The sequence below is a fragment of the Lolium perenne genome, chromosome 1 (genome assembly GCF_019359855.2).
Source record: "Lolium perenne isolate Kyuss_39 chromosome 1, Kyuss_2.0, whole genome shotgun sequence".
Classification (NCBI taxonomy): Eukaryota; Viridiplantae; Streptophyta; class Magnoliopsida; order Poales; family Poaceae; genus Lolium; species Lolium perenne.
The window spans coordinates 56,437,598-56,447,321 of NC_067244.2; positions in this window are offsets into that span (position 1 = coordinate 56,437,598).

The following is a 9,724-nucleotide window of genomic DNA, read 5'->3' on the forward strand; positions in this document are numbered from 1 at the left end:
GGTCCCGCAGGTGAGCGGCGGCCTGTCTTCCTCGTCGTCGTCGTTGCCGTCGCCGCACGGTGGAAGAGCCGGCAGCGGCCGGCTGCACGCGTCGGCTGGCGGCGCCTCGGCTTCCCCCTGGCCCGTCTTCGAGCGTGCAGGCCGGCGCGCGAACTGGCGTGGCCACTTGCGGGCCAACCGCTTAGCGACCCTCTAGCGAGGTACGCCTCCGACCGGACACCCGGCGAACGCGGTGGCGACTTTCCACCGCCGATTCGCCCCCTCCCCTACCGACGTGTCTTAAGCGCCCCATTGCGGTGGGAGGGGTGGTGGCGGTGGAGCGGAGAAGCCGACGATGGTGAAGTAATTGTTGGAGATATGCCCGAGAGGTAATAATAAATTGGTTATTGATATATCTTAGTGTTCATGATAAATGTTTACACCTCATGCTATAATTGTATTAACCGGAAACATTAATACATGTGTGTTGTGTAAACAACCAGAGTCCCTAGTAAGGCTCTTGTATAACTAGCTTGTTGATTAATAGATGATCATGGTTTCGTGATCATGAACATTGGATGTTATTAATAACAAGGTTATGTCATTGGATGAATGATATAATGGACACACACCCAAATGAGCGTAGCTAAGATCAAGTCATTAAGTTCAACTTGCTATAAGCTTTCGATACATAGTTACCTAGTCCTTCGACCATGAGATCATGTAAATCACTTACACCGAAAGGATGCTTTGATTACATCAAACGCCATTGCGTAAATGGGTGGTTATAAAGATGGGATTAAGTATTCAGAAAGTGTGAGTTGAGGCATATGGATCAAGAGTGGGATTTGTCCATCCCGATGACGGATAGATATACTCTGGGCCCTCTTGGTGGAATGTCGTCTGATTAGCTTGCAAGCATGTGACTAGGTCACAAGAGATGACATACCACGGTACGAGTAAATAGTACTTGTCAATAACGAGGTTGAACTAGGTGGAGATACCGATGATCGAACCTCGGACAAGTAAAGTATCGCGTGACAAAGGGAATCAGTATCGTATGTAAATGGTTCAATCGATCACTAAGTTATCGTTGAATGTGTGGGAGTCATTCTGGATCTCCAGATCCCGCTATTGGTTATTGGTCGGGGAGGAGTCTCGATCATGTCCGCATAGTTCTCGAACCGTAGGGTGACACACTTAAGGTTTGATGTCGTTTTAAGTAGATATGGAATATGGAATAGAGCTCGAATGTTGTTCGGAGTCTCGGATGGGATCTGAGACATCACAAGGAGGTTTGGAATGGTCCGGGGAATAAGATTCATATATGGAAAGTCATTTTCCGGGGTTCGGAAAAAGTCCGGTGTTTTGACCGGAGCTTCTAGAAGATTTTGGAAGGATCGGAATAGTCCGAAATATTGTGGAAGGTTCCGGTAGTGTCCGGGACGACCCAGGCTGTCTAAGGAAGTCCGGAGGGTTCCATAATAGGTGTATCCATGTTTTCCTTAAGGGTTAAGAAGTTTCCCCTAAGGCAGATTCGGATTTGGCAAAAAAGTCCTAGTTCTAGTAGGTTTCGGCTGACAGAAACCTACCGGAACTCTCCCAAACTTTGGGGGTAGGTCTTGGACGACCCAAGGACCTTTTCCACCTATAAAAGGAGGGCAAGGGGAGCCCCAAGAGGTGCACAAGTCGCAGCCCTAGCTCCCTCTCCCCAAACCCTAACCGCCCCTTCCTCCTCCTCCCTCTTGCACGACTATGGTGAAGCCCTGCAGGATTTCTCCACCACCACCGCCACCACGCCGTCGTGCTGTCGGGATTCCGAGGAGGATCTACTACTTCCGCTGCCCGCTGGAACGGGGAGAAGGACGTCGTCATCAACACCGAACGTGTGACCGAGTACGGAGGTGTTGCCCGACTATGGCACCGTCAAGATCTTCTACGCGCTTTTGAAAGCGGCAAGTGATCGACTACATCAACAACGCGATCTAATCTCGTAGGCTTTGAAATCTTCGAGGGTTAGTCTCATGATCTTCATCTCGTTGCTACCATCTACTAGATTAGATCTTGGCTTGTTATTCGTTCTTGCGATAGGAATTTTTTTGTTTTCTATGCTACGAATCCCATCAGTGGTATCAGAGCCGTGTCTATGCATAGATTGGTTGCATGAGTAGAACACAATATTTTTGTGGCCTTTGATGTTTTTGTTGTCTCTTGTTATGTGTACTTTGCATCTTGCGGGATGGTGGGATGAAGCAGCCCGGGCTAACTTTACATGACCGCGTTCATGTGACTTGCTCCACGCTCGACATGCAACTTGTATTGCATAAGTGGCTTTGCGGGTGTCTGTCTCTCTCACCATAGTTAAGATTCAATTTACTATTTCAATTGACAACACTTGTATCAGTGTTGTGGTTCATGTTCGTAGGTAGATTGGATCTTACTCGAAAACCCTAAACCACGTAAAATATGCAAACCAAATTAGAGGCGTCTAACTTGTTTTTGCAGGGTTTGGTGATGTGATATGGCCATGATGTGATGATGAATATGTATGAAATGATCATTATTGTATTGTGGCAACCGGCAGGAGCCTTATGGTTGTCTTTATATTTCATGTAGTAGTATTATTTCAAAGTAGTTGTAATAGTTGCTACATGTGGTGAACAACCATGAGGACGGCGCCTGGACCTTGACGCTACGCCGATGATGATGGAGATCATGCCCGTTGATGATGGAGATCATGCCCGTGCTTTGGAGATGAAGATCAAAGGTGCAAAGACTAAAAGGCCATATCATATCACATTATGAATTGCATGTGATGTTAATCCTTTATGCATCTTATCTTGCTTAGATCGCGATTGTCGAGGGTACTCCTCGGCAATGCCCTCCGATTGGGGCTTAGGGTTGATGGAATCCTGTAGGCTGACACGAGACATCGGTTAACAGACAAGCGGGGAGAACGATTTACCCAGGTTCGGGGCCCTCGATGAGGTAAAACCCTTACGTCCTGCCTGTTTGATATTGATTATGAAAATATCGGGTTACAATGGGGTGCCGAAGGCTTCGGCTATGATCTCGTCAAGAGGCTAAGTGCTACAGCGACCTAGCTCTAGACTTCTGGTGGCTAAAGTTGCTAAGGTTGATTGTGTCCCTCGACAGCCCCTCTCCTGGCCTTTATATAGGAGGCCAGGTCTCAAGAGAACTGTCCGGGTACGACTAGGTTTACAAAAGACCTAGCTCTAAAATTTTCTTGTTCGGCTCCTCTTCGTCTTGTGCTTTGCTGTCCAGGTCTGGCGCGTGGTTGACGAGGGAGGAAATCTCTGTTGTGTAGCTTTCTGGTCCCCGGCAACGGCTCCAGAAAATAGCTTGATGTCTACGCCCCCTCCTTTTCCTGTAGACAGTGCTGGGCCTCCAAGAGCAGAGGTTTGTAGAACAGCAGCAAGTTTCCCTTAAGTGGATCACCCAAGGTTTATCGAACTCAGGGAGGAAGAGGTCAAAGATATCCCTCTCATGCAACCCTGCAACCACAAAGCAAGAAGTCTCTTGTGTCCCCAACACACCTAATAGGTGCACTAGTTCGGCGAAGAGATAGTGAAATACAGGTGGTATGAATAAGTAGTAGCAACGGCACCAGAAAAGTGCTTTGCCCAGGACAGTAAACAAGCAGTAGTAACGCAGCAAAGAGTAACGCAAAGAAACAAGAAACAAGCAGCGACGATAGCGATATTTAGGAACAAGGCCTAGGGATTAGACTTTCACTAGTGGACACTCTCAACATTGATCACATAACAGAATAGATAAATGCATACTCTACACTCTTGTTGGATGATGAACACCATTGCGTAGGATTACACGAACCCTCAATGCCGGAGTTAACAAGCTCCACAATTAAATGTTCATATTTAAATAACCTTAGAGTGCATGAAAGATCAACACGACTAAACCAAGTACTAACATAGCATGCACACTGTCACCTTCACACTTTGTAGGAGGAATAGATCACATCAATACCATCATAGCAATAGTTAACTTCATAATCTACAAGAGATCATAATCATAGCCTACGCCAAGTACTAACACGGATGCACACACTGTCACCATTACACCGTGCAGGAGGAATAAAACTACTTTAATAACATCACTAGAGTAGCACATAGATAAATTGTGATACAAAACACATTGCAATCATAAAGAGATATAAATAAGCACTTCACTATGCCATTCATAACAGTGAATAAGTATTCTGTGAAATATAGCCTAAGAGACCCACACGGTGCACACACTGTCACCTTTACACACGTGGGACAAGGAGTCTCCGGAGATCACATAAGTAAAATCCACTTGACTAGCATAATGACATCTAGATTACAAGCATCATCATATGAATCTCAATCATGCAAGGCAGCTCATGAGATTATTGTATTGAAGTACATAGGAGAGAGATGAACCACATAGCTACCGGTACAGCCCCGAGCCTCGATGGAGAACTACTCCCTCCTCATGGGAGACAGCAGCGTTGATGAAGATGGCGGTGGTGTCGATGGAGGAGCCTTCCGGGGGCACTTCCCCGTCCCGGCGGCGTGCCGGAACAGAGACTCCTGTCCCCCAGATCTTGGCTTCGCGATGGCGGCGGCTCTGGAAGGTTTCTCGTACCGTGGCTTTTTCGTATCGAGGTTTTAGGTCGAGGGGCTTCTTATAGGCGAAGAGGCGGCGTCAGAAGGTCAACGAGGCGACGACACTATAGGGCGGCGCAGGCCACCCCTAGGCCGCGCCAGCCTATGGTTTGGTGGGCCTGTGCCCCCTCTCTGGCGGTTCTCGTGTGTTCTGGATGCTTCCGGGCAAAATAGGAACCTGGGCGTTGATTTCGTCCAATTCCGAGAATATTTCTTTACTAGGATTTCTGAAACCAAAAACAGCAGAAAACAGCAGCTGGCACTTCGGCATCTTGTTAATAGGTTAGTTCCAGAAAATGCACGAATATGACATAAAGTGTGCATAAAACATGTAGATATCATCAATAATGTGGCATGGAACACAAGAAATTATCGATACGTCGGAGACGTATCAGCATCCCCAAGCTTAGTTCTGCTCGTCCCGAGCAGGTAAAACGATAACAAAGATAATTTCTGGAGTGACATGCCATCATAACCTTGATCATACTATTTGTAAACATATGTAATGAATGCAGCGATCAAAACAATGGTAATGACATGAGTAAACAACTAAATCATAAAGCAAAGACTTTTCATGAATAGTACTTAAAGACAAGCATCAATAAGTCTTGCATAAGAGTTAACTCATAAAGCAATAATTCAAAGTAGAGGTATTGAAGCAACACAAAGGAAGATTAAGTTTCAGCGGTTGCTTTCAACTTATAACATGTATATCTCATGGATAATTGTCAATATAGAGTAATATAACAAATGCAGTATGCAAGTATGTAGGAATCAATGCACAGTTCACACAAGTGTTTGCTACTTGAGGTGGAGAGAGATAGGTGAACTGACTCAACATAAAAGTAAAAGAAAGGTCCTTCAAAGAGGAAAGCATCGATTGCTATATTTGTGCTAGAGCTTTTATTTTGAAAACATGAAACAATTTTGTCAACGGTAGTAATAAAGCATATGAGTTATGTAAATTATATCTTACAAGTTGCAAGCCTCATGCATAGTATACTAATAGTGCCCGCACCTTGTCCTAATTAGCTTGGACTACCGGATCATCGCAATACACATGTTTTAACCAAGTGGCACAATGGGGTACCTCCATGCCGCCTGTACAAAGGTCTAGGAGAAAGCTCGCATTTTGGATTTCTCGCTTTTGATTATTCTCAACTTAGACATCCATACCGGGACAACATGGACAACAGATAATGGACTCCTCTTTAATGCATAAGCATGTGGCAACAATTATTATTCTCATATGAGATTGAGGATATATGTCTAAAACTGAAACTTCCACCATGAATCATGACTTTAGTTAGCGGCCCAATGTTCTTCTCTAACAATATGTATGCTCCAACCATTAAGGTGGTAGATCTCTCTTACTTCAGACAAGACGGACATGCATAGCAACTCACATGATATTCAACAAAGAATAGTTGATGGCGTCCCCAGAAACATGGTTATCGCACAACAAGCAACTTAATAAGAGATAAAGTGCATAAGTACATATTCAATACCACAATAGTTTTTAAGCTATTTGTCCCATGAGCTATATATTGTAAAGGTGAAGAATGGAAATTTAAAGGTAGCACTCAAGCAATTTACTTTGGAAAGGCGGAGAAATACCATGTAGTAGGTAGGTATGGTGGACACAAATGGCATAGTGGTTGGCTCAAGTATTTGGATGCATGAGAAGTATTCCCTCTTGATACAAGTTTTAGGCTAGCAAGGTTATTTGAAACAAACACAAGGATGAACCGGTGCAGCAAAGCTCACATAAAAGACATATTGAAAACATTATAAGACTCTACACCGTCTTCCTTGTTGTTCAAAACTCAGTACTAGAAATTATCTAGACTTTAGAGAAACCAAATATGCAAACCAAATTAGCAAGCTCTAGGTGTTTCTTCATTAATGGGTGCAAAGTATATGATGCAAGAGCTTAAACATGAGCACAACAATTGCCAAGTATCACATTACCCAAGACATTATAGCAATTACTACATGTAACATTTTCCAATTCTAACCATATAACAATTTAACGAAGAGGAAACTTCGCCATGAATACTATGAGTAGAAACTAAGGACATACTTGTCCATATGCAACAGCGGAGCGTGTCTCTCTCCCACACAAAGAATGCTAGGATCCATTTTATTCAAACAAAACAAAAACAAACCGACGCTCCAAGCAAAGCACATAAGATGTGATGGAATAAAAATATAGTTTCAGGGGAGGAACCTGATAATGTTGTCGATGAAGAAGGGGATGCCTTGGGCATCCCCAAGCTTAGACGCTTGAGTCTTCTTAATATATGCAGGGGTGAACCACCGGGGCATCCCCAAGCTTAGACTTTTCACTCTTCTTGATCATAGTATATCATCCTCCTCTCTTGACCCTTGAAAACTTCTTCCACACCAAACTCGAAACAAACTCATTAGAGGGTTAGTGCATAATCAAAAACTCACATGTTCAGAGGTGACACAATCATTTTTAACACTTCTGGACATTGCCCAAAGCTACTGGAAGTTAATGGAACAAAGAAATCCATCCCACATAGCAAAAGAGGCAATGCGAAATAAAAGGCAGAATCTGTCAAAACAGAACAGTCCGTAAAGACGAATTTTAAAAGGGCACCAGACTTGCTCAAATGAAAATGCTCGAATTGAATGAAAGTTGTGTACATATCTGAGGATTACTCACATAAATTGGCATAATTTTCTGAGTTACCTACAGAGAATTTTGCCCAGATTCGTGACAGCAAAGAAATCTGTTTCTGCGCAGTAATCCAAATCTAGTATGAACCTTACTATCAACGACTTTAACTTGGCACAACAAAACACAAAACTAAGATAAGGAGAGGTTGCTACAGTAGTAAACAACTTCCAAGACACAAATATAAAACAAAGTACTGTAGCAAAATAACACATGGGTTATCTCCCAAGAAGTTCTTTCTTTATAGCCATCAAGATGGGCTCAGCAGTTTTAATGATGCACTCGCAAGAAATAGTATTTGAAGCAAAAGAGAGCATCAAGAGGCAAATTCAAAACACATTTAAGCCTAACGTGCTTCCTATGAAAAGGAATCTTGTAAATAAACAAGTTCATGAAGAGCAAAGTAACAAGCATAGGAAAACTAGACAAGCTCAACTTCAAAATTTTAAGCATATAGAGAGGTGTTTTAGTAACATGAAAATTTCTACAACCATATTTTCCTCTCTCATAATAACTTTCAGTAGCATCATGAGCAAACTCAACAATATAACTATCACATAAAGCTTTCTTATCATGAGTCTCATGCATAAAATTATTACTACCCACATAAGCATAATTAATTTTATTAGTTGTAGTGCGAGCAAATTCAACAAAGTAGCTATCATTATTATTCTCATCAAGTGTTGGAGGCATAGTATAATCACAACAAAATTTACTCTCCATAGTAGGTGGCACCAAAAGACCACTATCATTATAATCATCATATATGGGAGGCAAAATATCATCAAAGAAAATTTTCTCCTCAATGCTTGGGGGACTAAAAAGATCATGAAAACCAGCTTCCCCAAGCTTAGAACTTTCTATATCATTATCAACAATCGTGTTCAAAGCGTTCATACTAATATTACTACCAGCATGCAAATAAGATTCCATAGGTTTTTTAATTTTCGCATCAAACAATCCATGTTTTAAATCAGGAAATAGAATAAGAAGCTCATTCTTGTCCATTATGCCAAACTAGTGTAAACAAGAAACAAAAATATGCAATTGCAGGATCTAAAGGAAATAGCTTCGAGTACTTACAACGGAGAAAATAGCTTAGTAGCCGAGATCCGGAGTGTGAGTACCTTTTACCTTTCCTCCCCGGCAACGGCGCCAGAAAATAGCTTGCTGTCCAGGTCTGGCGCGTGGTTGACGAGGGAGGAAATCCCTGTTGTGTAGCTTTCTGGTCCCCGGCAACGGCGCCAGAAAATAGCTTGATGTCTACGCCCCCTCCTTTTCCTGTAGACAGTGTTGGGCCTCCAAGAGCAGAGGTTTGTAGAACAGCAGCAAGTTTCCCTTAAGTGGATCACCCAAGGTTTATCGAACTCAGGGAGGAAGAGGTCAAAGATATCCCTCTCATGCAACCCTGCAACCACAAAGCAAGAAGTCTCTTGTGTCCCCAACACACCTAATAGGTGCACTAGTTCGGCGAAGAGATAGTGAAATACAGGTGGTATGAATAAGTAGTAGCAACGGCACCAGAAAAGTGCTTTGCCCAGGACAGTAAACAAGCAGTAGTAACGCAAAGAAAAACAAGAAACAAGCAGCGATAGCAGTATTTAGGAACAAGGCCTAGGGATTAGACTTTCACTAGTGGACACTCTCAACATTGATCACATAACAGAATAGATAAATGCATACTCTACACTCTTGTTGGATGATGAACACCATTGCGTAGGATTACACGAACCCTCAATGCCGGAGTTAACAAGCTCCACAATTAAATGTTCATATTTAAATAACCTTAGAGTGCATGAAAGATCAACACGACTAAACCAAGTACTAACATAGCATGCACACTGTCACCTTCACACTTTGTAGGAGGAATAGATCACATCAATACCATCATAGCAATAGTTAACTTCATAATCTACAAGAGATCATAATCATAGCCTACGCCAAGTACTAACACGGATGCACACACTGTCACCATTACACCGTGCAGGAGGAATAAAACTACTTTAATAACATCACTAGAGTAGCACATAGATAAATTGTGATACAAAACACATTGCAATCATAAAGAGATATAAATAAGCACTTCACTATGTCATAACAGTGAATAAGTATTCTGTGAAATATAGCCTAAGAGACCCACACGGTGCACACACTGTCACCTTTACACACGTGGGACAAGGAGTCTCCGGAGATCACATAAGTAAAACCCACTTGACTAGCATAATGACATCTAGATTACAAGCATCATCATATGAATCTCAATCATGTAAGGCAGCTCATGAGATTATTGTATTGAAGTACATAGGAGAGAGATGAACCACATAGCTACCGGTACAGCCCCGAGCCTCGATGGAGAACTACTCCCTCCTCA